Source organism: Argiope bruennichi, chromosome X1 (assembly GCF_947563725.1).
Source record: "Argiope bruennichi chromosome X1, qqArgBrue1.1, whole genome shotgun sequence".
NCBI classification, from domain to species: Eukaryota; Metazoa; Arthropoda; class Arachnida; order Araneae; family Araneidae; genus Argiope; species Argiope bruennichi.
In genome coordinates this window covers 23,686,718-23,713,295 of record NC_079162.1, presented here as the reverse complement: position 1 = coordinate 23,713,295, position 26,578 = coordinate 23,686,718, and the positions used below count along the sequence as shown (strand labels likewise).

The 26,578-nt window shown below is 27.8% G+C and overlaps 1 protein-coding gene across 3 annotated transcripts in view; it reads left to right on the top strand.

Moving 5' to 3' along the window:
* The window catches only part of LOC129958200 (small conductance calcium-activated potassium channel protein 1-like), a 603,543-nt gene that overhangs the window by 108,052 nt on the left and 468,913 nt on the right, over nucleotides 1-26,578 (top strand). For all 3 annotated transcript variants that reach the window (XM_056070473.1, XM_056070474.1, XM_056070471.1), the window contains exon 4: nucleotides 26,234-26,304. The gene's annotated coding sequence lies outside the window, so the exon portion shown is untranslated. The remainder of the gene's footprint in view (nucleotides 1-26,233; nucleotides 26,305-26,578) is intronic.

Here is a 26,578-nt window from a genome sequence, read left to right as displayed (position 1 = left end):
TTGGTGTGTTTTTCTCTTGGGCTGTAATATTTTGATTAATGGACATCATAAAGATATATTATTAAATCTAGAGATCTGAATTCCTAATCCGTAACCTCGCCTGAAAGTATTAAAAAATTTATTGATCCGAAATGTAAGTCAATTCTTTTTCGTCAAAAATTAACAGACCGCTTTCGAAATATATAAAAAAAATAGATTAAAAAGTTAGACTTTCTAAAAGTTCAAAAACAGAAAAGCAAAATATTCTATAATAGCAAAATATAGCCGATTTTCATATCAAAAATTAAAAGTGCAACATAATTGTACAGAAGACTTATAGAAAAATTAAGACATCTATATGTTTACTTAAAAAATACTGATACCGGAATTTACTAATCTTTATAATTTGAATTTATTATTTTACTTTACATTAACCCTTATGTTCATTTTGTATAGTATACCACACATACAATTTTATAAAAATATACTTCCACTATAAAATAAAAGTATATATAAAATATAAAAATATATATATATATAAAATATAAAAATATATATATATATAAAATATAAAAATATATATATATATAAAATATAAAATAAGCTACCTATATATTTTTTTTGCTTTTCTTCAAAAAAGCAATCTTGCCACGATAAGGGTTAACAGGTAATCTTCAGATTGATTCTTTAAAATTTGTGATGTGAAATATATTTGGAATATTTTCTTTTTATTTGTGATATTGTACTCATGACAAATTTTGGAAAAAAATTTAAAAATAATTACAATTACATTTTTTATACAGAATTTTCTTCTTTCAAAATTTTCTATTGAATTATTTATTAATTAATCAAAGTAATACATAAATAGATATAAATAAATAATAATAAATTCTTTTTAATCAAATTTTCTGTTTCACTCTTCTTTTGGATCAACATATTTTCCAGAAACCTACTTGCTTTCAATAACCTACTTACAACATCAAAACAGAATGGTATGAATTATATATTTATCCAAACAAAAGTAATTATCAATTCCTCTCGATGATTTTAAGTCGGTTAAGCAAATAACTTGCATTTCATGAGAATTTTTAAGTGTCCACTTTGTAATAAGTCGTCTTCTGATTAATTTCACATCAAGTTGATATAAATTTGGATTTTGAATCTACAAAGATTTGATGTTATGTCACAAAACATTTCTTGATATAAATATGTTAATCCGAAGAATCCCAACTAAATTGATTTTACTTCTAATTCAACTGATTCAACTAATTTTACTTCTGCGCAGTTCGAGATGCATTTCATTTGAGTTCTTTTTACTACGACTTTCAGAATCGGCTTTGCTGTCTTGGAATTCCTTAAAGTGAATGGAGTTTTTAAACATTTATACGGAAAAAATACTTTCGAAAAAGTAAAGTAAAAAAAAACAAACATTGTTACCTTTGGAAACAACTTATGGATAATCATACATTAACTTATTTTTCTTATAAGAAACCTTGTGGGGACATAAAACGAAGCAATACTATATTTCATCACTTAACGAATTATCAATTGATGACAACATATGATAGCTTCTGATGATTAACATAATTTATTGGGTATAATATAATTTAATTGGGATAAAGCAATATTTGAATTGTGTTTCGCGGATTTCACTGATAATTATCGTGTCATTTTTTTTAAATGACACATCGCGAATTTTTTAATGAGGGAAAACTACTCGTTGAAATTTATGATGACAGTTTGACTGTCTAAACCATATCTGTTCTGTTATTCAAGTGATAATTTTTCTGAATATAATTCTGATTTAGATGATATGAATATGAAACAGACAAAACGATAGAAAATTTTGGTGATGCGTTATGACTCTGAAAACAAAGGCAATGCTAAAAAGGGCATAGAAAATTCTTTTTTCAAAGAAAAGTGGATTGAAAACAAAATTTTACAAAACTTTGAAAACTTTACATTTCAAAGTTACCCCAGGCAGGTTTGTAATAATCCGCAAAGTGTTAATGAGGTAGCAAAATTAATTTTTAGAAGCGATCGTACTCATAATTATACCAATATTTTTTTCTTTGTCAATTTTAGGAAAAATTGCCTGCTTCGCGCATCAGTTTCTACAAAAAAGGTTTTAATCATTAAGCCTTTATTTACCGAATTATTTAACTATCCATTTTTCAATTTTATTTTTGCATCATTAGACAAGTTTTGGTACTGAATAACCACAGGAAAAATCTTTTAAAATTAAAATAACTTAATTAATTAAAGATTTTTAATTTCTACCTTTAGTTGATATCTATTTCTTGCTCTCGGAGCTATGCTTTTCTTATTCTTTTGAATACCTTAAAAATAATAATATTAACAAAATATCAGCATAATTTAGATTCCTTTTTTAAATAACGTTGATATATTAAGGGGTTAATATGTCGTATTTTCGACATTCTTTTCTTATCGGATATGAAAATGTAGTTTCAGGTTTATATCAGAGGTGAAGAAAAAGAACTATTTGAAACTAACTTACTGTGATTTTTTTTCTATTGTAAAATTTGGACTTGTAAATAACTAATGAAATCATTCTGCTGGATAATGGTGTTTAAAGAAAAAAAAAATCCATTAAGTTCCAAAAGGATAAACATAGTTAAGTATCGTGTCTTATTTTAGTTAAAACTCCATTGAGTCATGAAATTTAAATATGAAATGAGAGATTTTATTCTAGCATATTTACTTAAGACTAATAAAGATATTTAAAAATAATTTAATAAATTACTAAAAATATAATAATTAAGCTTTTTTTTTCTGTGTATGACTACATCATCTGTAAAGATCAACATAAATTCATTCGATGAAATCAAGATTTCAATATTCATTTATATTTCATTCTTTGTTTTTTTTTTCTGAATCCTTTTCACAATAATCACGTTTAAGAAAAATTTCATCATTAAACAATTTATATTTAGAAGTAATTCTTCTGAATCCAAAATTTTCCATTCCATTATAAACTAATATATAATGGATTCCCGTACAAAGTTCTTCATATCGTAATTCATGTCATACAGAAAAGGCATTATCAGACAAATTTATGTATGTTCAATACTCATTATATTTTAAGTAGAATATTACTTTTTAAAACTGCCAGCTTTATTGTTTATATAAAAACAGTTTAGTATGCATTTGTCTTTTTTTAATCAAAAAAAGCAAAATTCATGAAAAAGCTAAATTTACTTTATGCATAATGCGAGACCTTTTGCCGTCGTCCTCCATGAGAAGTAGCCACTTTTCGTTGGATTCGCATAATGTATTAAAGTTTTCATTTTTTATTGTATATATATTCCCACAGTATTTTGGATGCATATAAATTATTTTATGCGGTAATGAAAAGCCGTTTTTAAAATTTCATTTTTTCCTTTTTTCGTAAAGTGAAATTAATTTTTATAATATTTAAATCAGTAAAAGAGTGAAATTTGTGATAATATCAAAATTATGAATTAGATTCATTTTCAAAATTTTTTGATACGATGAAATATCAACCCTTGCCGTTCGAAAAGTACAAATTTGGAAAGCGAAAAGATTTTCCACATTTTTTTCCCATCTAAATTCAACTTATTTATCACAAACTCATACTGATGTGATTATTTAAAAAAAGAAAGTCAGAATCTGAGAAAGCAATTTAATTTGTTTTTGCCTATGCTTCAACTATTTCTTTCAAGTTCATGACTTCTAGCATTACGGATAAATACATTCGATGTTGAAAAATGGTTGCATCTAAATACATCAAGCTCTAAAATCAATTTTTCAGGGTACCAGTTTTGGAAAAATTGCTTTAAGCGATGAAAATGTAGTTTTCTCTAGAATACATTAGCACATCGTAAAAGAATGCTAAAATAATGGCAGATATTTTTTTTGTGCGTGTGTGAATGAAAACAGAAAATCTAAAGAAATAAAAGTATATTCAAAGAATCGAGTTTAAGCGCTTGAACAACTCTTGAAAGCATTAACTGATTATTGCAACTGTTTTAATTTATAAAGCTAAGGATGTTATGGGATTCTATATTCTTACTACTTGAGTGTGATAATTTTAGAGAAGAATTCCGGAATAGATTCTAATTATTGCCAGGAAATTCTTAATGAATATTATATAGTGTATAAAACGATCGCAACCCAAAAACAAGTCTCACAAAAAATCCAGTAGATTACGAATTTAAGAAAATTTGAACTCTAAAATCTTAAAAAATACGATGCTTTTAAAATCACTTTAAAATACCAGAAAAATGGTATAAAAATCGTGACTATTTTTATTGATTCTTGTCAAAATAATCGAGTTATCATTAGGAAATGAAAAAATTTCGACACTGAGCTAATTTTTGGAAATTTAACTGAAATATTAATTTTTATCACGAACCGACTGCTCTTCTTAAAAAATGAAGAAATATTTCTTGCAACTATGTGGATGATTTTGGTTTTCGAATCTATCGCTAAATCAACTCATCTATGATTATTACAATGATATTATTGATGGTTCAAATATTTTTTTAAAAAAAATGAATTCTATTTCAGGCTTTTTTTATGTATCTGTGTGTGTTGTAAAAATTTATCGCATATTGATCAGGAAAAATGTTTTCGAGTTAAGATTTTACAAAAGTTTCTTTAAGGGAAGTTTTAACTCTGAAATAATAAATTTTATTTTTTCATACTTGTATCAATCAAAAATTCATATAATTATTCATATTCATTCGTATTATTCATATAATTTTTACGAATAATCTTAGATTTGAACTGCCGTGCAATATACAATAGATAAAACTGGTACCAATACAAAGATAAAACTGCTCCGTACAACTCATAGGGAGTAGAAATGGTTGGGGATTGATATTTATTATAACTAATAAATAATTGACGATAGAAAGATTATTCAAATCATGCGCATTATAGCCTAAATTGACCATTATTAGATAACTCATTTTACCATTATTGCCTTTTGATAATCGACAACTTTTATCTTGAAAATTGTTCTTTAGTTTTAATTGTTTTGCAATTAAGGGTTAAAAATCACATTTTAGTCTCTATCTTTGACAGCATCATCAAGAGAATGGAATAGAAACAACCTTTAAAGAGCTTTATTATAATATATATTTAATTACCATTTTACAAAAGAATATTAAGGCTTACATCAGAGTAGAAAAATATGAAATAACTGTAATATAAAACATAAATTCGATGGTTGAAATATATTGATTCTGAAATTGTCAACAACCGATTGATATAATAAATTATATTTGTTGAAAGTTATATGAATGTCTCTTAATTCTGAAACCTAGTCAGATGGCTTCGATGGCATCTAAGACATTATTTCTTTCTTTGAATATTTACACCAATAAATTTAATTCTCGTTATTAACCTGTACAGGAATGTATATATGCCTCAGAATCAAAGAAGCCTGAAGTCTTTTAAGTTTCTTTAAAGTCTATCATAGAGATTACGTAAGTTTTGACTAATTGCATAATGCACATGAAAAGCTTAGTCAATCTCATACGCTTTCAAAATACTTCAGTGAAGCATCCAATTATTTGCACCCACTTATTTCTTTTAATCCATAATTACGAATCATCCGCAGAGACATACCTTCTATAAGCGAGACGAGACATAGTCTCGTCACAAGAGCAACATCAGAAGTGGCATGAAGACCTATTATGCAATTCAACCTTCACTAAACCCCTACAAATTGACTATTACTTGTTTACCCCTAAACCCCTATACTTGTTTTGCTCATTCTGGCGAAAGTTATCGGTAGAGAGTTGGCTTATTGGATGTATATAGTGCTTTATGAACATTACTTGTTAGCTCTCAAATACTTACATTTCTGAAAGCTATGTATGGTTAAATTCTCTTAAATTGATCATTCTCATCCAAAATTTTCACATATTTTTAAGGTACAAAAAGGTACTTATGTGATGCTAATATTTTCGATATTTCTCATAAAATAGAAAAAAGAAACTTAGAATAATATATGCAGCAGTTTTATATCACCATATATTTCAGAATTATTGGATAATATTTATTCAAATTAAAGGGGAGCAACATTATTTTAATATACTTCCCATCGATATTGCTAATGAACGAAGCCCTTAAATCTATTTTTAAGGGCTATTCAAATTATCTATATTGAATTAATAAAATATTTTAAAAAAATATTTATTTTGCGAATATGCTTCTGTCGAATTTCTTCCTATTAATATTTATGTATTTATGTTATTCTCTTTTCTTATAAGATTTTTCGTCTCTATTTACTTCCGGAAAATATAGATTTGAAATTGAAATTTTGACTTTTCATTTCTAGCCGGGAATTCGAAAACATATGATATGTATTTAGTTCTTTGACTTTTATCCACTAAAAATTTCGTCGTTTTCGTTATATATTTAACTTTTAATTAAGGAATTGTTTTTTTTACGTATTAATTTCTTTTTATACTTACTACTGAAATCCTTAAATTATACATTTATAGTGTACAATAAATAGCTAATTTTCAATTATAATATATGTTTCTGATATTAATTTTATGAAGTAATTTTTTCAACTAATATAGAATATATTGCTTTAATACACATAGTATGGTATTTATAAGAATAAATGTTAATTAATTACTGGAAAGAAATTCATTTTATAATGGCACATTGTCTGATTAGAGGAAGCATTCGAAAATTCTATAACCAAACCATTAAGTAGATACTTTTAGTATAACGCGTTAAGCCAAGTGAAACGTTAAAGAGACTTCCAGTAACAGTCAGATAGCAAAGCCCATGAATGTATAAATTTTGTTTAGAAATTACCTCTTCTATAAAAAGTAGCTTGACGATAAATATTTGCAAAGAGATGTACCTTTCTTCAAAGGAATTATGTGTTCTGAAATAATTACATTTAAAGAAAAAAATGGCGAAACTTTCTATTCTAACCAGCTCTATTTTTTTAAATCAATTGATATGCATTGCTGCATATATTTTAAGTCGAGCGAAGTTTTGTTGGATTAAAAAATGTTATCAAAATTTAATTTTCTTATACATTACTCACTAGCTTTCAGTCTTTTTAATTTAACTGCCTTTAATTTGATAATGAGTAGCGTTTTAATTTAAAATTCATATTCACCCTTTCAAAAAATATAGAATTTTGAAATACAAAAATTTTTATTTCGAAATTAATTTATTTCTCGAAAAAAATCATACTTAAAAATATAACATATCTTTTTTATATTTTTCTTGTAAGATGAGAATATTTGAATACATAAAATTGCATCTTGCTAATTACTTGAAAGAAATTAATATATTAGTCTGTTCTTTATGGCACTGCAAACCATTTGAATAGTATAGTAGTATATTTCAGATGTATTGTAATCGGCAAACTTAGAAAAGAAGAAGATATATTTCAGTTCTGTATGTGATGAATATGTATCATTTTCTGACTTTCGAACAATCGAGTAAAGGATTAAGTTTTAGAGAGAGGTCCCTTTTACAGGTATGGCATTATTAACATCATCATTCTGAAGGAAATTTAAAATGTTAAATTGCAGTATTTTTTATGCGTGACTTATTTATATTTTTTAATACATGGATTGTTAGTATCTACATTAATATTAATAAGATTTATTATTATGCGGTGACAAACACGGGCATAAATACGAGTAAATTACTATACCATGTTCTTGCATTCGATATCAATACATTTCTGTTTAACTAGATTAAAATAAATTATCATAATATTAATATCATCAAACAAACCTATAATTATAGAAAACTTCTTTATAAAAAATAAAACTATATATTTTTTATAAATTTAGAGGAAAAATTCTGAATGCATTTCGCAACAAATATAATAAATTTTTAGAAAAGCAAGTTATTCAAAAAATAATAGCACTTCACTTACTTTTACCATAATATGTAAAATTCTTAGTTAAATGTTTATTTCGGAATGCTGATCCTTACTAGAGTATAACGAGATAATCTGAAATGGTTTATGCCATTTGCATTTTGAACACTGCGTTTTGTTGCTTACTCGTATCAATTTTTCACATTTTTTTTCATGCATGTGAACTGTAGTTCATGTAGGGAGGTATCCATCATCAGATTTTTTCCCATTCCCATGTTTCCATTAATGGAAGTTCAGAATGTTTTTGGAAATGGTGCTTTTAGGTTAATGCTTGCAATGTTCAGAAACAACGCATTTTCAGTTAGTTGTATGTGCTTAATGGTTCTATTTTTCTTGGCAAATAAAAAAAAGTTGACAGTTATTGACAGCATTTAATTGTAATGTTGTGTCATAAAGAACAACAACTACTTTCTGGACACTTAGTATTAGCGAATCTTCTGGAGAGTTGCCAGTCAATTTCGCAACAAAACTGTTGTTTATGTCAGGAAAGTTCATAATAGTTTTTTTTTTACATATACTACAAAATATCGAGACAATATCATATCTTGTAATTGAAAGAAATATTAGCAGATTATCGTATATTTTACGTGATAACTGAAAGACATATATCATAAACAACAGTTGATTTTCAGTATTTTCCCTTGCTCAAGTCAATCCAAAGTTCTTAAATACGAAATATTTCAGAAAATAATTACCCAAATAACATATTTGAATTTCTGTGCATACGCTCATATTGTCATGACCGACTGTATTTGCATTCTTTAAGTTAAAGAGAATGTGGGCATTTGCTTCTTTATGTAATGCCAAAAATTATGAATGTACGTCTTAAAATTATTATAGTAATTTAGAAATGGTATATATAAATTGAATGCTACTGCGCCTTCCTGTACAGCTTTAGTAATGTTTTGGTGCCTGTACTTATTCAATTACTTTTATTCCTTTTTAAGATACTTTTCTAAACTGTTGAATAGATAAGTTTTGACTAAAAAGCATTTTCATCTTTCGTTATCAGATTTGGATGGTTGGAAACACAATTAATTTTCATGCGCAAAAAATGCTTCGATATCTTTCATTCGATTTTGAGCCTAAAAAAGATTAAGACTGAAATCTTTATGCAGTGCTCTTATTTTTTTTCATTTTCTTTCACATCTTTTTTTACTGAAACATGGAAGATATCTAAAATAACTTTTTCCCTGAAAATGGCACCTAAATAATACTAAATTCGAAAACAACTTATCATCTGACCATTTTGATGAGTCTTAACTGAACAACGCTATTAAAAATAAAGTACGAATTCCCTATTGTATTCTAAATTGCTCAATCCAACATCTTGGATCAGATAATAATTGTATCGGAATATAGTAATAATAATTATAGTAGGTTTCAATATAGATAATAATTATATTAGATTTTGATTATTTATCCATAATAGAATATAGGGCAAATAATTGAAAACAAAAATAAAATTTTGAAGGGAAAAGTCATAATTTTGATGACGTCATTACTAGCCAACGAGATCTTTAAAACTTGGGATCTCGAGTGCTTTACATGCAGTAAGTGCTATAATAATTATATTTCAAAAATATGTTTTCTATCAGAAATGAATTTTTTCTCTTTTCCAACCATATTAATGTCATCTCTTAATGCACTGTTTCTGATGCAGAATATTGATAAAGAAACATAAAAGAGCAAGTTTATGAAGTAACATTGAGCAATGCGATGCACCTAATAGTTATTTTTTATAATGAAAATAAGCCTTCAGAAAATATTTGTATTCTTTCCAAATCAGCATTCTAAAGTAAATTATTTAGCAGTAACGTACTGAAAATAAAACTATTCTAATTTATCAAAAAAAAATCTAAATTGTAAAACAAAATAGACTTAAAAAGTAGAATGTTTCGTTTGTCATTGGCTCAAATTGTAATTTAAAAGTGTTTTTAAAAGTTTGTATAAAAAAATGTAGAAGCAAAGTCGCGTAAAAATCTGCAAAGAGTTTTTTAATTAAAGTGACGACCGAAATTGAATATGAGTAAAAAGGTAAATGAGACACGCAACGATATCAAATAACAAAAATCTCAAATAAACAAGGAAAAATTTAATTAGATTGTTGTTCCTTATGGAGTAAATTTAAATTAAAACTAAAATAAAAGGTCATTCCAAATATCATTGCATCTACTGAGAGAATCCAATTGCAGTAAATTTTAGCAAAAAAGATCTAGCTTATCTGAGGAATAATACATAACGCAACTCGCATAATACCACAATGCAGAATAAAATGCTTCAAAATGTTTTGGTTCCAAAATGAAAAAAAAAAGTTACAAACATTATTTCCATTTTCTTTGTAAAGAAGTTAAATACGGCTTTGTATTAAATAAAGTTTCCATTTTAATGGAAAGCATCTTTTCTTCTATTCTAACTAAGAACGCTAGAAGTTATGAGCTCGTTTATTGTTATTTTTTAAACCCATCAATATTCATTCTCTTCTGTATATTAGCTTGTATGAAATTTAACTAGAATTAAAAAAATAAGGATATAGCTGCAACAACATCTAGTACTAACTGTTTTACTAACTAGATTCGGAAGAAATAAATTACGTATATGAAAAGGGTTTTTTTTGTATTATTTCTGTTAATTTTTAAAAGCAGTATTTGATGTAACATTTTTTATAACAATGAAACAAGGTGGCAGTACTTGCTGAAATCATGTTAAACATATAAAATGTGTGTTTCAGAAAAATCGAATGTTTTGTAATGCCACGGACATATTTTTGAAAAATTCATATCCTGTTTTTTTGTCTAAAATACCTGCTGTTATGATATTATTAATTTGCCATAACAATCAATTTCGAAACTTGGATTTTTTTGGGTATTATAGTATTTTTAATGACAGGAATATTTTACCATTGATAGACTCTTTGAATTAAAGATAAATAATCGCATAATGATCAAGAAAAGAGTCTAGCTATTTTGGGGGAAGTGGAAAACCTCCTGATTAAACGTGAAAGCTGACTTGATTCGAAATTGTTCTAAGGTTTAGAAGACTGATGAATTCTCGTTCGATCTTTCAGATATTATAGAATTTATAATAATATGGAGGCCTTCCTTTTCCAATTTTAGGCAACATTAAATTTTATACAAGTTATATAACTGAAATGAAAATGATCTAGATTAAGAAAATTCCGAGGAATAAATGCTTTGGTAATAGTTTTCTTTTGAAGATGGTTAGTGATTCTTCATATCACCTTATGAATTCATTTTTGCAAATATTTGAAAGTCAATTGTGTGAATTATTAAAATAGAATTATAAACTTTCGAACTGGAGTTTGACTTCAGTTTCCTACAATAATGCGCCAGGGTACTGCACAACATTTCTTCTTGCAAAATTATTTCTTAACAGTTGTTTTGAGTGAACTAAAATGATTTATTATTCAAGTTAGCATTAGTTTCAAAAGAACAAGCAACCCTACTTAAATATCAATCATGGACAAAAGTAGTAATCCTCCTTTTTTTATAGCTAATTACCATCGGTTTACTGAACAGTTTGTCATAACAACGTTATGTGTGTGCCTTTGATGATATACTGAGCAAATGATTGGTCCGGTATATCATCTAGGGTTAGGAAAAAATGTGTCACTCAAGTACAGTAGTAAAAGACTTATTATTGCAAACAATTATTTATATTTTTATACTTGAATAATTCAGCCTTGAAATAATTGTCTTCATTCAATATGTCATTTGCAGCCTTGATATTTTTCTTGCTTAGGCGGATGGTAGAAAGATATATAATGATGGAGGACAGAAACAACAAAATGATTCTTCATTTGGGAATATTATTCCCGACAAAATATCTTTTGTTGGTTTTCAGAATTCAGAATCCTAATGAAGCTGATTCGTACTTCATTCGGAAACACTTATTATGTCCATTTAATTAGGCGTTAAAACGCTGGTTTTGAATCCAACGCGTACTTCACAAAAGGCAGAAGAATCTGATATCACATCTTAATGTAAAACAGCGTGCAGTTATGTTTGTCATCATGTCAATTAACTCCATTTGCGGAACTAAAAAGAAAAATATTAAAATAGTTTTTATGTTGATTATTTGTATTCACTTGTTTATAATAGTGACATTTTATATTTGTAATTTTGGAATAGATCTCTTGTTATATAATATCAATAAAGACAACAAGAATTTTTTTAGCATTATTTGATTTTTATTCGTATCTTGGCATATTTCTCCTTTTGTTTAAGACATCCATCCATAAAAGATTTGAGGTCATTTTTTAAGCATTCTAAATGAGAAAAATCATAGATTTTTCTATTAATTTGGATTTATAATTGAAAAGGTGCGAATAGAATCTGGAAGCTTCAAAAAGATTCAGTAATGACTTACATTTTTGGAATAATAGCTCATTAATTCTTTTTCTTTTTGTCCAAGTAATATTTAAAATATCCTGTTCTTGGAGTAATAAAAAATTAAATTATAATTTCTTTCTATTAATTCCCAAAGGAACTTGACTGTAATAATATCTCCCAAACACTGATCAGAAAAAAAATCATATTATAAAATATTACTTGTTATTAGAGAGATTTCGATTTTTATGAATATTATAATATTACTCTTGAATTTTTAATATTTAAAAATTGAAACATTTGCAATTTTTTCGATATGAAATCTATAGCCTGAAAAACTGTTATAACATCTAATTTCAACTCCCAAAATTAAAGATGATTTATAAAAATTCTCCATATATATATATATATATATATAATATTGCTTTATTTGACCACTTTAATCTATGATATTCGTAGATCCAAAATTCGACGAAACACCGGACATATTGTGTTAGGAACTGCAGCTAAAATTGACATAAAAATATAACCAGGAAATAAAGAATTGTTAGAAATCTTGATTTCATAATCTGAAAGCACAAGTGTATTTCTCAATTATTCTAGTATTTATTTCCGAGGCCGGAAAGCAACTAAAGGACGCTCACATTAATCATTTCAAAGCTAACTGATGAACACTCGTGTATACCTTGGGTATGGATATGTATTATGGAAATTGTTAACCCCGTATCATTAATTCTGGTCTAGAGGGAGAGTAGGTAATAATATTCTTGTCAAAACACTACAGTACAGCAATATTTCCTGGCACAAAATTGAGAACATAGCTTGTTTATTTGCTGATAGAGTTGGGAATTCATATTCGCTGAAATCTTAAGCACTGTCGGGCTTGTCTGATGTATTCACAATTTCTCACATCAATGAAATGAAGCTTATAATATTATTTCCTTACAGTTATTTTACAGGGATTTTTAACTAATCCGATTTAAATGCACAATCTATTAAAGTTCGAAATAAATGAGAAAAGATCTGTTTTCCTAAAATTATTTTTCAACGAAAATGTGATTAGTTTTAAGTATATATAACTGAGTTATTCTGTAATCATTTCATAAGAGAAAATCTTGCGTAATTAAAACATTGTAACTGATTTAAGTTAAATCAGCGCTTCTTTCCGAAATAACACTATTATTTCACACACAAAAATTTCCCGCTCTTGACTCTTTTGATTGATAAAAGTTCTTGACTCAGAGGATGGAAAATAAGATTTACAAGAAGACAATAAAATAAAAATGTGAGTTTAGATGATTTTAGAAATATCGTTATTTATTGTATTTTTATAGAATTTTTAGAGTCAAGGTGGGTGGTATACATGAAACTCAATTAGATCATGCATCTATTGTCATTTAGTAATTTATGAAATTAATAAGTAATTTAAGTAGTGAAAATACTATCAATTTCTTTACAATTCCAGTGATTCAAATAAAGTTATTTTACTATTTATACATAACTTATTGTATTTGGTTTGAATGATCTAAAAATATGGTACATGTAAAAAAATAGATTGAAATTTTGAAATTATAAATAAGCCAATTTTTATGAAATTAATATGTTTAAAGAAAGCAAATGTTTTTTACGTTATCAATGAACTCGTACTATTTTAATGAAAACTAACTGAAAGAGTGTATTTTCAAAGTAAAAACTAACTAAGTAATTATAGCATAAATATTGAAAGTAATATAAGGGTGAATATTTTTAGGTAAGAAAGATTTTAGAAATAAAAGAAAAGGCAACAACTAGAAAAGTGTAGTAGTTATAGCTTACAGTAAAATATTCACAAGAGAAATGATTCATACATGACGGCTGTCAATTATCACTAACCGCTGTCGTCGTTTGCGGATTATTCAGTTATACGGAAGCAGGAGAGCTCCTACATTGCTAAAGCGAATGTGTTATAGTAGCAATGCAATATTTGTAATAAATATTTATATGATTAATTTTAATAATTTTTTCATAGGCCCTCAATTAATACTACATGTTTACTATACGTATAAAGAAACTATTTCAACACTCAAACGGTTAAGACAAGAGTAAAACTCTACAAAATCATTTGGAGTGATCACTAAATGAATGCTAAAAGAAAAATGTATATGAATAGATATTTTTGCAAGATACATTAATTTTGCATAATAAATCTGTTTATTTTAAACGTTTTATAAACTCGAGTAGTTTAACGATTATTAAACATTTGTAAGAAATCGTGAACAAAGCATAATTTTCCGCTTGCAAGAAAGATAATATTTTTATGAAATATTGGGAAACATGAATCTTTTCTTCAGTCAAACAATTGATAAACATTATCATTCATAGATTTCAGTCACTATATCTTCTAAAAGCAGTGTTAATGAACTCAGAACTGATTTAACACTGTAATACTTAAGGTTTCTGACTTCTCACAAATTATAAATCATTCCAACGCTAGTATTATATGGGAGAATAATCATGTAACAAGACAAAAAAATTTTGCTGTTAATTCTGTAATCTCACTTAAAAAAATTTTGTATACTTATATTGGAGCAATTATTTTTACTTATATTTTGATTTTAAACATTCGTAAAATTTCATTTGAATTATATTGTGTGGCCAGTTATTTACAACTATTTAGTTGTGATTCAAGTACTCTCAATCAGAGATTCGTGAAAGTTTTTTAAACTTATATTAAAATTTTGTATATGGGGCATTTTAAAAGTCAGTTAATACACATTCTAGTCGAAACTTACACCAGCTAACATTATAGAAATCAATTAGTTCATTTTCTTTTACTATATCCTGCACATTAGGAAGCGAAACTACGAAACTACTTAATGTTTTATTTGAGATTGCTTTTTCCTCCGAACTGTAATTAGTTCAATGTTAATCGGAAAAATTCTGAAAATCAACCATGCTTTGGTTGATAAATATTATTAGATTTTATCCAACAGCAGCACTTTCTTGTTGTATTATTAGAAAGATTATGGTAACTTGGGCAGTCTTTTGTCGTGACCACTCCTTCAAATCTTAAATAATCTTCATATATCGTTATAATTGTGATTATAATTTTAAAAAATAGCTTGGACTAACTTATTTTAGTTGGTTTATTGGTCTCTATTTATTCTACGAAATTGATCTTAAACTTGGTTTTGAAAAATAACTTGGACTTGGATACCATTACAGAATTATGTAAAGTATGTTAATTTCGAAACTCTAGATATTTGACTAATGCCTTATGTTTCAGTGGGTGTTCTCAAAAAGAGAAATTATGGTCAAAGATAGCTTTTATAAATTTAACAAAAGGGAAATGCACATATAATGAATACGAATAATCCTATTATTCGACTCTCCTGGAAAACAGGTTACGCACGTAACAGGCATTGTTTTCTTTGAAGTGAAAGCGATTATCTTGTGTTTCAAGTAGGGTGACCTTTCTAAAGAATCCTTTCTTAAGACATTTAATTCTTGAATATTGTTCTTTATGTATCACTTTTGCAAAGGAGGAGATAATCAGTTCCTGTAATAACAGGATCTAGAATCCATGCTAACTTTCGTGATGAAGAGAATAATATCTAGATTTGCAAATCAGTGGTAATCAATAAGAAATTTAACCTGTTTAAGCACTTACGTTAGCTAAAGATTCATGGATGCACGTGCCAAAACAGTCCATTATAACTCGCAGTGAGGCCACACAAATTATCCGATACCTTAAGGAAATTTAAAAAAAAGATTTATATCTCCTAAATGAAATAATTTTCAATATAAAACTGCGCTGCTGTAAACTTTTCTCCAGCTAGTAATCTCAGTCGACGGGTCGCGAACATCATTTTTACTTTCTTCTGTGATAATTTCCTGCCTACGTTAACAACACAATGGCGAATTTGTGACAAAAGCATTTCAACTTGTGTGGCGCGTCTTTTCAGTGTAAATGGTAAAAGGCTCTATGGTAATGCAGTCTTACTTAACTACTTAATAATTTTTTAAATTACTAATTGCACAAACGATAGCAAATTTCTAGAATGAAACATGCACCACACATTTTCAGCCAAAAGCGTGAATAACATTAAGAAGAAAGTTAATGTTTTATCTCATGAAGGGAAATAATTCAAGTATTTCAATTAAATATTTCATAAGGGTAATTTTTGCTCGTATTTCCCACAGCATGGCCAAACACTGCAATCGATAGAAGATTAGAGGTCAGTAACTCTCTCTCATTAATAAAACATTTTTGAAAGTAGACTTAGTTCGTTAATTATGGTTCACGTCACGCGTCCATAGTTCAGTCTTGCAGTATTCTCTGAGGTCAAGATTCTGCGTTAGGCGAAACAAATGAGTTTTCGTGTTCCTTGTAAAATGACATTAGCATGAACGCCGTTCATCGATTGATCTAGATAATAAGCTCTTAAAGCTCCGGAAGAGTCGAAACCATCGGAAAAGAAATAAAGTGAACTTGAGACAAATAATTAGGGAATCGCGTGATAATGTGAAAAAAAGATGACTCACTAGAGAGCTAAGGTGAGGCAAGAACACTTTTAACTTCACTTTCGGCTATTGAAAGAGGTTGTTTCCAATTATTTCTCGCTGCTTTGCCCTATGTACGTAGCAACTGAACAAATTTGTTCACAATTGTGCCATTTAGAAAACTCTTTATTGCTTGCTCGTCAGCACATTAAGAGGTTTATCAGTATTTAATATATTTCGAAGGAAGAACTGAACAACAAATGTATTAAAACTTTCAGCATGTATTTTTCTCACGGAAGTCTTAACTTAAACAAAAAACAAGTTATGAGAAACGAGCACGCCTTTTCGAAGTGCTAAAGGTAATGAAAATTACCTGATTTCAGTGGAAAAATATATTATTTTCGTCTGGAAATTAACACAATACTGAAGAGGAATGCACAAACCTAGGCAAAAGTATCCAAGACAAATCTCTCTAAAACTACAAGAACTCATTGTCACTTTTCTTGAGTGAAAAAGTGTTGAACAATAAAATCTAGGAAATCTTATCATACACATGATAGTAATAATTATTTTAAGGGATGGGATGTACTGTGATCTGATGGTCATTTGAACTCAACCTTAAATACCGCCTCCGTGATGTCACAAGCCGATTATTTAAATTATCCCAGATACTTAAGCAAGCCAGCGATAACTCTGATGTGATATCAAGTCTGGAACATGTTACAAAATTGCAGACTAAGGAAATAATTGTATTATATATTTTTTCAAACTGTATCTTTGCATATCATATTTACTTTTACATTAAATTCCTACGATTAAATTCTAAAGATATTTTTGGCTGATTGGAATTTACCATTCTAACGTTATAAGCAAAAGCACCTATCTAGTGATATGTTTTGTTGAGTTGCAAGGAGATAGCTATTTTTTTATTGATTCTTTAATGAGGTTATTCTGAAAGTAGGAGTAGTTATGCCAATTTGCATTTGTGTAAAAGTAAATTTATTTTTATGTAATTTTTCTAAAACATAAGTAGTGTGGATTTGCAATGCGTTTTCTTTCACATTTAAACTTAATACCTGATAGAATTTCTTTTATTTTAAATTCTTAAGAAAATTTAGTTACTCTTAAACTGTATCTTCTTTTTTTATTACCATAACAACGTTACTTTGCTTCATGAAATGGATCATTAAAATCGTTTTGTAGAAAATAAGCACATAGAACATCTAATTCGTTTTGTTACTGTTTGCTTTCAGATCCAATTGTTCCATTCATTTTAATAGCTTTTTAAGCTAACCTATCTTAAAAATCAAATTTAAAATATTTTGGTGGTAGCTATTTAAAAGTTAGGTGTTATAAAAAGTATTCAGTTGGAAACTTAGTTGTACAAAATTTATCAACTACACATAATGAAATTTCTGCGCAAACGTTTGAGAAGATGCATTTAACGTATGACTGATATACTGAAATATAACAATAATTCTCAAATATTCCTTTTGTTTTATTCGCTTTGAATGAACCTTTGAGAAAGCATTACCGGATAAGGTAATTTTTATAAGTGTTTAGAATTTTCAGGAAGCTATTGAAGATATTGTGACTGCCCTTTTGTCTATGTAACTGTATGTATCTAAAAAAATTTACAGTATTCTTTTGAATAATTATGGACTTTGTATAAAATGAAATAATGGAGACTTCACGATACAAGACGTTGTGGAAAAGCTATAAAGAACATTTCAGTTAAAACACGTACTATTCAATTGGCTCTTGAAGATTCTATGATGTGTGCATGAAAGTAATTGTAAATTCTTGACCTAATTAACAGATTGTTTATAAAAGACTACCTATATTATTCTGATTTATTTTAAGATGGAATATCTAAATTCCTTATAAGAAGAAATAGATAAACTTTTTTTTGACTTAATAGATTGAAGTTGGGAAATGAAAGAAAAAGGTGTCTTTTTTTTCCAGAATAAAAAGCAAGATTTCTCCCGCAACATTGCAGTTCACCAGATAATCTCTGCACAAACCTTTGTTGAAATAGCCGTGCTACTCACATATGAAAACTTATTTCCGAATCCGTTGTAGAGCACTACATTCGACTTCTCTACCAGTTTGAATATTTTATTGAAACCTACAGCATCCCGCTGACATCTACGGAATCTCGAGTTAGGCCTAAAATACGTGCTGACTTTCAAGAAAGTAGTCGCACTCTATTCAATTTTTAACCTGATGTCGAAAAACGAGATAGAGAATCCCAAACAAATAAAATGGTGCACAACCAAGTTTGAGGAAGAGAAGAAGATAGCAGAGGTTTATTTTTTTTGTGTGTATGTGAGTGGTAAAAAAAGAGTTTCTTATATATCGGATTATATGGATGCAACTGCTGGTTTCAAGTTCTATTCACTTATAACGGCTTCAAGCATTTTTGTTAGCAACACGTTTGGTTATTACTTAATTCAAATATATGCACTGTCGGAAAATATTTATCTTCTACTATCTTCTCAAGAATAATTATACTTATGTGTGCGTCAAATATAAAAATATAGGAGTAATTTAGAGTAACTACGATTCTGCCATTACCCTACTGATGGGCTTAGGAAGATTTTCAATTTTACTATCAAACAAGAATATCTAAAGTGTGGGAAAATACATGCTAATATTTTAGAGTATATGAAAAATAGGTAGTTCAAATTATAATGCCTTCACTTGTAATTTTAGTGAAATCCAAATATATTTTTGTAATTTTAGTGAAATATTAAAGAATAATTTTTCAAAAATTTAAAATTTGAAGTAATTTGCTGAGATTTAAAAGATATAGCTCAATTTCTTAAAAAAACACTTATGGTTTGTATTGGCATTTTTTATAATCGGAGTTAGTGATAGCTGTTTATAAGTAAATTTCTTTAAAAAAAATAAGATTTTCTTTTAAAAAAAACCTAAAAAATCCTAATTAATTTTTGTAATTCATGTCTAAACAAGTTACATCGATTTGAATGATTTATGGAATAATATAATGGTATGAAGAATTGTAAAAGTTTTCAAAAATTACTTACAATTATTTATTTATAACCAATCCTTTCGTTTCTCATCTATCTTATATAAATTTTGGGCGTTACTTATTATATAGCCGTAAAGAAAACTCTCGCCCTGCCATTGTATCCGGGTTGACTCAAAGACCAGACATCATGACGAATGAGATCTTGCACTGTGGTCGACCCATACTAGTCCCAATTTCAGGCAGCACATGAAATTCAACCCCTCATAGAGAGGTATGATCCGTCATCAGTGATGTTGCCAGGAAGTATTCATTACCATCTCTAAACTCACCAGAGAATCCAGAACTGCTTACTTATATGGCAACTTCTCATAACCATATCTCAAGAGTCTCTCGGTGGGATATTAATTGTTTTACCATTATAGAGCTACCCCAGCTCTCTCTTAGATTATGGAATGATCGGAACGATGCTGTTATAAAGGGTGCTGTGATGAATAGTCTTTCATTACGACATGGCCCATGCGTCCATTTCTCACTTAAGAGATACAGCCCGTCATCAAAGTGGAGGCAAATTAACCTTACATTATTATTGTATAATTACCCTCACATTACAAGGAAGTCGGAACCTGCTAACTTATATAGCAAGCAGGTTTTCATCCCCATATCTGAGATATTATCAGATAGGAATATTAATTGAGTAACGAGATTTCGGTTTTTAAACAAACTTGTTTCACTGGCATAAAAAAAAAAGATTAAGTGCAATTCATTTTTTTTAAAGCAAAGCCATTTACCTAATAAATAAACGCAAACTAGTAATAAATAGGACTTGCTATTTCCATTCAACCTACGGTAGGGTTGTATCATGGCTAATGAGGGCCATTAATACTTAACCGTAGTTGCCGCTAGAATGCTGTTGTAACTATGGTTTTCATTCAGTAAACCACAGAGGCAGGAGTAGCTCTTTTGTAGTCACCTAGCAAGACGTATAATGTGTAAGAACGGGAATTATCATTTTCATTAAGAGCTATAATATTTTAACCAGCAATGGAAATAATTTTAATCAACAATCCAATTATATTTCTTCATGCGTAATTAATACGTTTCTTATTATTGTAGAAGAGCGAGCAGATAACCCACGGACAATACATATGATTCATTCATAGTTGCTTATATTTTCAAGGAAAATAAACCTTTGTTTATTTTTAATTCCATGATTTTTTTTCTTGAAGCATTTATGAAGTATACGAAGTTTTACTTTTCAACTAGCATTGAAAATAATCCTGCTTTCATATTCAATTTCTATTAAATGGTATTTCAGATGTACATTGAAAGGAATTAAAAATCTTGAAGGGCAATTTCACTCCTATTGGAAGTTTTCAATACAAAATGTTGACAGTCGTTTTATCCAACAGAGCAAATGTGCTGTATTTTAAAGATGCTGCAGCTTCAACACGAATTAAATTTTATCGAGAATGACAAATACGTAAAGGGATCTTTAATATGCTGAGTAATCAAACGACGTCGGTATTCATGATCCTTAGCATCTTAGGAATTTGCCAGGTGATTGAATTTGAGAATTTTAAGCATATAAACTCCGCATCACACCTACATCATTCTATCCGACAGGATTTTTGGAAATGTTTAGGCAGCGTTTATTTCGATTGCATGAAAAAGGTCTGAAAGGGAAAGACTTAAGTGATTATTATTTTTTAGTAACATTCTTCTATGGTTTTCCTGCGAGTTTGTGATGAAATGACTTAATGTTTTGAATCTGAAATATAAATATATTTATCACGCAGCTAATTTATCTGCAGTTGAAATCATTTGAAACATTTTCTTGTTCACAAGTCTTGTTTAGATGCCTGTGGAAATGGCAACTGCCGCAAACGTTGTTTTTTTTTAAAGAACAGTCGTTTACTTAATTTCAATAAATCAGCTTTTGGAGGGAAAAAAATAAAAAATGAAGCGCAAAGTGGTAAAGTTCATAATAATGCCCGAAAAAATGTTTCTTCATAAAATTCCGGTGAAATTCATCTCAGTTTCAGTTGAACTGAGAACTCAGTTAAAAATTAGGGTAAATATTTCTTTACTTTTTCGATTAGAAGAAGAAATAGCAAGAACACTTATTTTTAAAACAGGATTTTGGTAAAAGACCTTTCTTTCCTCTCCAAGTCATTAGAACATAAAATATGAGTCCCTTTTTATCATTTTTAGGGTAATCTAGTTTTTGTTTAGCAATAAAATTGGATATAATACATATTGTAATAGGATAAGAGGATTCATATGCAATAAGAGTAACTTACAATCGTCTCAATGATACTTCGGTTAGTTGCACCTGGGAAGCGAAATCCTGATATTTTGGAGATAAGTTTGACTCTCTATATGAAGATAGGGGACCCCAATATGTTATTACTAATGTTAATTTGTTTAGCGAAGCGTTTAAGAGTACGACTAGTCAAAATTCAAAGATTGTTCACATATTTCCTCGATAGAGAAAAATTAATTTTACTTCTGCAAGTAGTATGGTATACATTTATTATTTGTGCTTGGAATTTTTACGCTTCTAAAGCTTGGCAAGAGAAGGACACGTAAAAAGTGCAAAATCTTACAAATTCCGAGAAAATGACATCCAAATTATCGTCATGGATTTTATATTAGTAAGTTGCTGAGTTTGTCCAGAGTTAAAGCAGCTTGATAATGTCGTAAGTGCCTAAACACCTTGAAGTCAGGTTTCGATTGGCGAAGCAAGTTTTTTCTATATTTTTCAAAATTATTTCAAATTAAGAAGCTGCAAATACTTTCAATAAAAATATTAGTAATTTCTGTGAATAGAATAACTATTAAAATATAATGCTTTAATTATAGCTAAAAGTTAATTTTTGATTAAATTTGCTAAATGATGTTAAATAATTCTTTGACAGTAGTAAATAATAATTTATATTACCATGTTCATCCTAATTTCATTAAAAGGCTTTTAATAGCTATGTATTCTTCTTTCTAAATCTAAAAAACTGTTTTCCTCATGGAAATTACATAGAGTAGCTGATTACTTATTAAACATGTAAGCAGATGGTCCTATGTTTAACGATCGAAAGAAAATAATAGAGAGCAGGTGTTCAGTTTTTTTTTTCTTGTTTAACCTTGTGATACTTTTATAGGCAAGTAAAAAATTGTATAAAGCGTTATGTATGATTCTGCTAGTTTCATTGAACATGACAAATTACCGTTAAGATCGTATTAAAATACAATCAATAGTTCATCACTGTGTATTATCAATTTTTAATTAGATTAATTGATATGCTTGGTATACTTCCGAACTTCTTGATGAAAGAAAAATATATTGAATGTAAATGGAATTAGTTTCCCAACAGATCTAAACAGACTTTGATCTTAGGAACAATACACTTATTAATAGTACAAAATGTGAAAACCTATTTTGTTTCTAATATTTTTATCACGATTATTTTTCTCTTTCTTGTAAGCATCTAAGAATTAATAAATGAAGAATACTTTTCTAAAATTCACGAATAAGAGTTCTTTGTAATACGAATAATTACTGTTAAGACTTATTTTTATTTAAGTTATTTTTATAATTACGTTACTGTTAAAAATTGTAATTATAACTCAGGTATCAGATGAATAAAAATTTAATTTTGCATAAAAACAATATATTAGTTAAAATATTTGAAAATTGTTGATTAAATTTGAAATTAAAAAAAAAAAAAATTGCACCCAATACTTACCACTACGATTTGCTCAACAATTGCGTACGCTGCATTAAGTTTCTTTTGTTCTGGAAAATAGTGAGAATTTACTGGTTGATAAGCTAGGTTGGAAGTTTAGAGGTTTTCTAGGAACTGTCCACCCATTGCCTTTTAATATTTTAATGAATGAACGCTTTAATGGTATATTAGCTATATTCCAAATCTCATTTCGAACTCAATTTCCCAATTTGTGCATTTTCCTTATGAGATTTATTTCAATTGTTAATATTTAGAAAAAAATTATATATCATTTTAATTTTACTTTTTATTATAATTGCATTCACATAACAAAATACTTTATTACATTTAAAGATAGAAATAAATTTTGTCCACAAATATTTCGGAGGAGATAAACAAATGCACAACTAAAGAGAATACATGCAAAGGAAAAACAAGGTATACATTCTGAAAATACATATTAATATTCTAGTTCTATACTCGACTCAAATAATTTAATCCCACTATTTCTCGCAATAATTCACCCCGAGTTCAATGCGTAACAAACGCAATTATCTAAGTCAATGATGTAGCAGATTTTCTGATTAATTCAGCAGTTTTCGTAATTGCAGCTCGAATTTCTAACTTCTCATCATGATTTCTCTCACGATTCATGTCCCCTGACGATTGAAAAGTCGTAAAATTATATAAGAAATAAATGGATAAAACTTGAGCTTAATTTGTCTTCGCATTTGCGGATGATTTTACATAAAAATGAATAAAATAAATAAAGCAATGATATAATTGTATGAAGGTAAAAATTCAGCGGTAATAATGAAGGGTTTTGGTTCTTAAAATGTGTTCACATACAAAATATGCGGATAACTCATGGTATGTATTGGCTAAGTATTTTTTCAGTATTATCTAGATAAAATTAAACAGACATATTTCCTATATTAAAAAAAATAGTATTCAAAAAAAATGGAATAAATTTCACTTAAAACATTATGAACGACTCGAATTTTCATTGTGCACTTAGATGGAGGTAACTGGAAAATATAGTAAAAGTTTTGTAAAAGTTTATTTTCCCACAATGAATTTTGGCCTAATAATCTTTAATATTCATCTAATAATCCCTACAATTAATAAATTATTTCGCACCTAAATATTATTTCATAAATTTTTAATAATGCATAATTATTAATTCGAATTAAATGAAACACGTAAAAAAGAATTATAAGCTGTTAAATTAAGTTCGAATCATGGTTTTCAAATTTTAAATTTCTGAAGTATGGGGGGGGGTCTTGTTTTTCTAAATTAATGTATAAAGTGGAAACTAAAGCGCTTGCAAGAAATTTATTGCTTGGAATGAAGGATAGATCAAGAGTAAGAAATGTATTCATTGAAATAATTCCCATCTTCATCTGACAATCTCAATTCTAGTCTCTTCAGAAGAATTTAAATTGTTCTTATTCTCAAACCATTAATGAAAGTCAGTGTAAGGAAGATTAGGAAAATATGAAAGGCAAGTTTAGTAGAAGCCCAGAAGTTTACTCGTAAATATTATTTACTCTTAGAATAAATTATAAGAATTATGTTCAAAATTAATAGCTTGTGAATGTATGGGGAATTAAAAAAAATATTTCATTTCCAAAATTATTTAACATTTTTTTAAATTTTATTTTACCTTAATATTGATTCAAATTTAAATTTAATAAAGTTGTCTGCAAAAAAAAGAGTTGTTTATCAAAGTTCTTGACAGTTTGCCTGAACATGATATTTCTGGTATGTGTTATTTATAATAAAAGTTAATCAAAGAATTTTTTTAAAGCAAAATTGTTTATATCTATACATCATAATTTTTATTTTACTTCTTTTAATTTCCTTTATTTACTTTTCATTGTCTGCAATTAATTTATTTTGCTTTAAATAAATAAAGGGTAAACTTAGAGATCTTACTAATAATAGGATTATTTTTAAGTCAGTAAGAAAAACCGGAACCAGTATATATAATATAGAAAATGCATCCAGGATCACTTCGGGTAAAACACATAAAAATGAATTACCTTTGTAGTGTAATATTAAATACGTAATTTACAGTAGTATCTTCACAGCGCTAAAAAATGTAGAATTACATTAATTTTCAAAATATTAAATTACATCGCTCTTGTATTACAAATTAAATACAAGTGCAATATAATTAATTTTCAAAATATCGTTCAATGTAAAATTTTCAATATTGTTTTCACAATTTTGTATAATATTTGGCTTTTAATGAAAAACTGACCCTTTTGCTTTTTTGGAATAAAATCTCAAATGACTTGTTAAGCTACAGCTAATATTTTTGAGCCAGAATTTTACTGTATCGCTGCTTTTAGATATATCAATGCCTTTCAAATATTGTCTTTTATCGTACAATAATGGTATGCGGGATTCCTCTGGATTCTGAATGTTGTACAATATTGTGGTACTGTTGAAGATTTGAACACCTTTTTAAATTTTTAAAATGATTGCGATTATGTAAATTTGGTTATAAATAAGACATCTGCTGCTTTTCTGGCGTCATCTAACATTTCTGGCAAAAGCTTTGTTCTCCATCTTAAGGATTGGAATGTAATGCAATTGAAAATAATCCGTAGTTAGTGTGCTCTCAAGCTCAAATTCAGTACTTTTAAAACATTGGAATTCTACTTACATTCACCAAATGTGCCCGCAATTTTTTTAGTAAAATTTTCATCTTCGGTAAAACTTCTAGAATTGATTACTATTAGTTGCTATAATTATTCAATTCTAATCTATTTCTATTTTCCTCTTTCAGAGAAATGATGCCAGATGTCCGGAAAAACAATTTTATTGCAACATATTTTAAGTACTGGTTGACTTTTTAAAGTAAGTTTATATTAAAATATGTTCAATATGTTCCTTTTCTTCGATGGCGAAAAAACTCTTAGATTTTGCTTATATAGTTCATACTAGTCTTTAACATATTTCTTTTATATGAACTGCATAGTTCTATTATCCATTGTAATCAGATTTTCAATGTAGTTTTAAAATTGTTTTGAAATATATAATTTTTTCATATATTTGTTAATCAAAAGAGCATAATTTAGATATTTTTCCCAATACATAATTCTACCTTACGATATAATTTTTAGTTCAATTA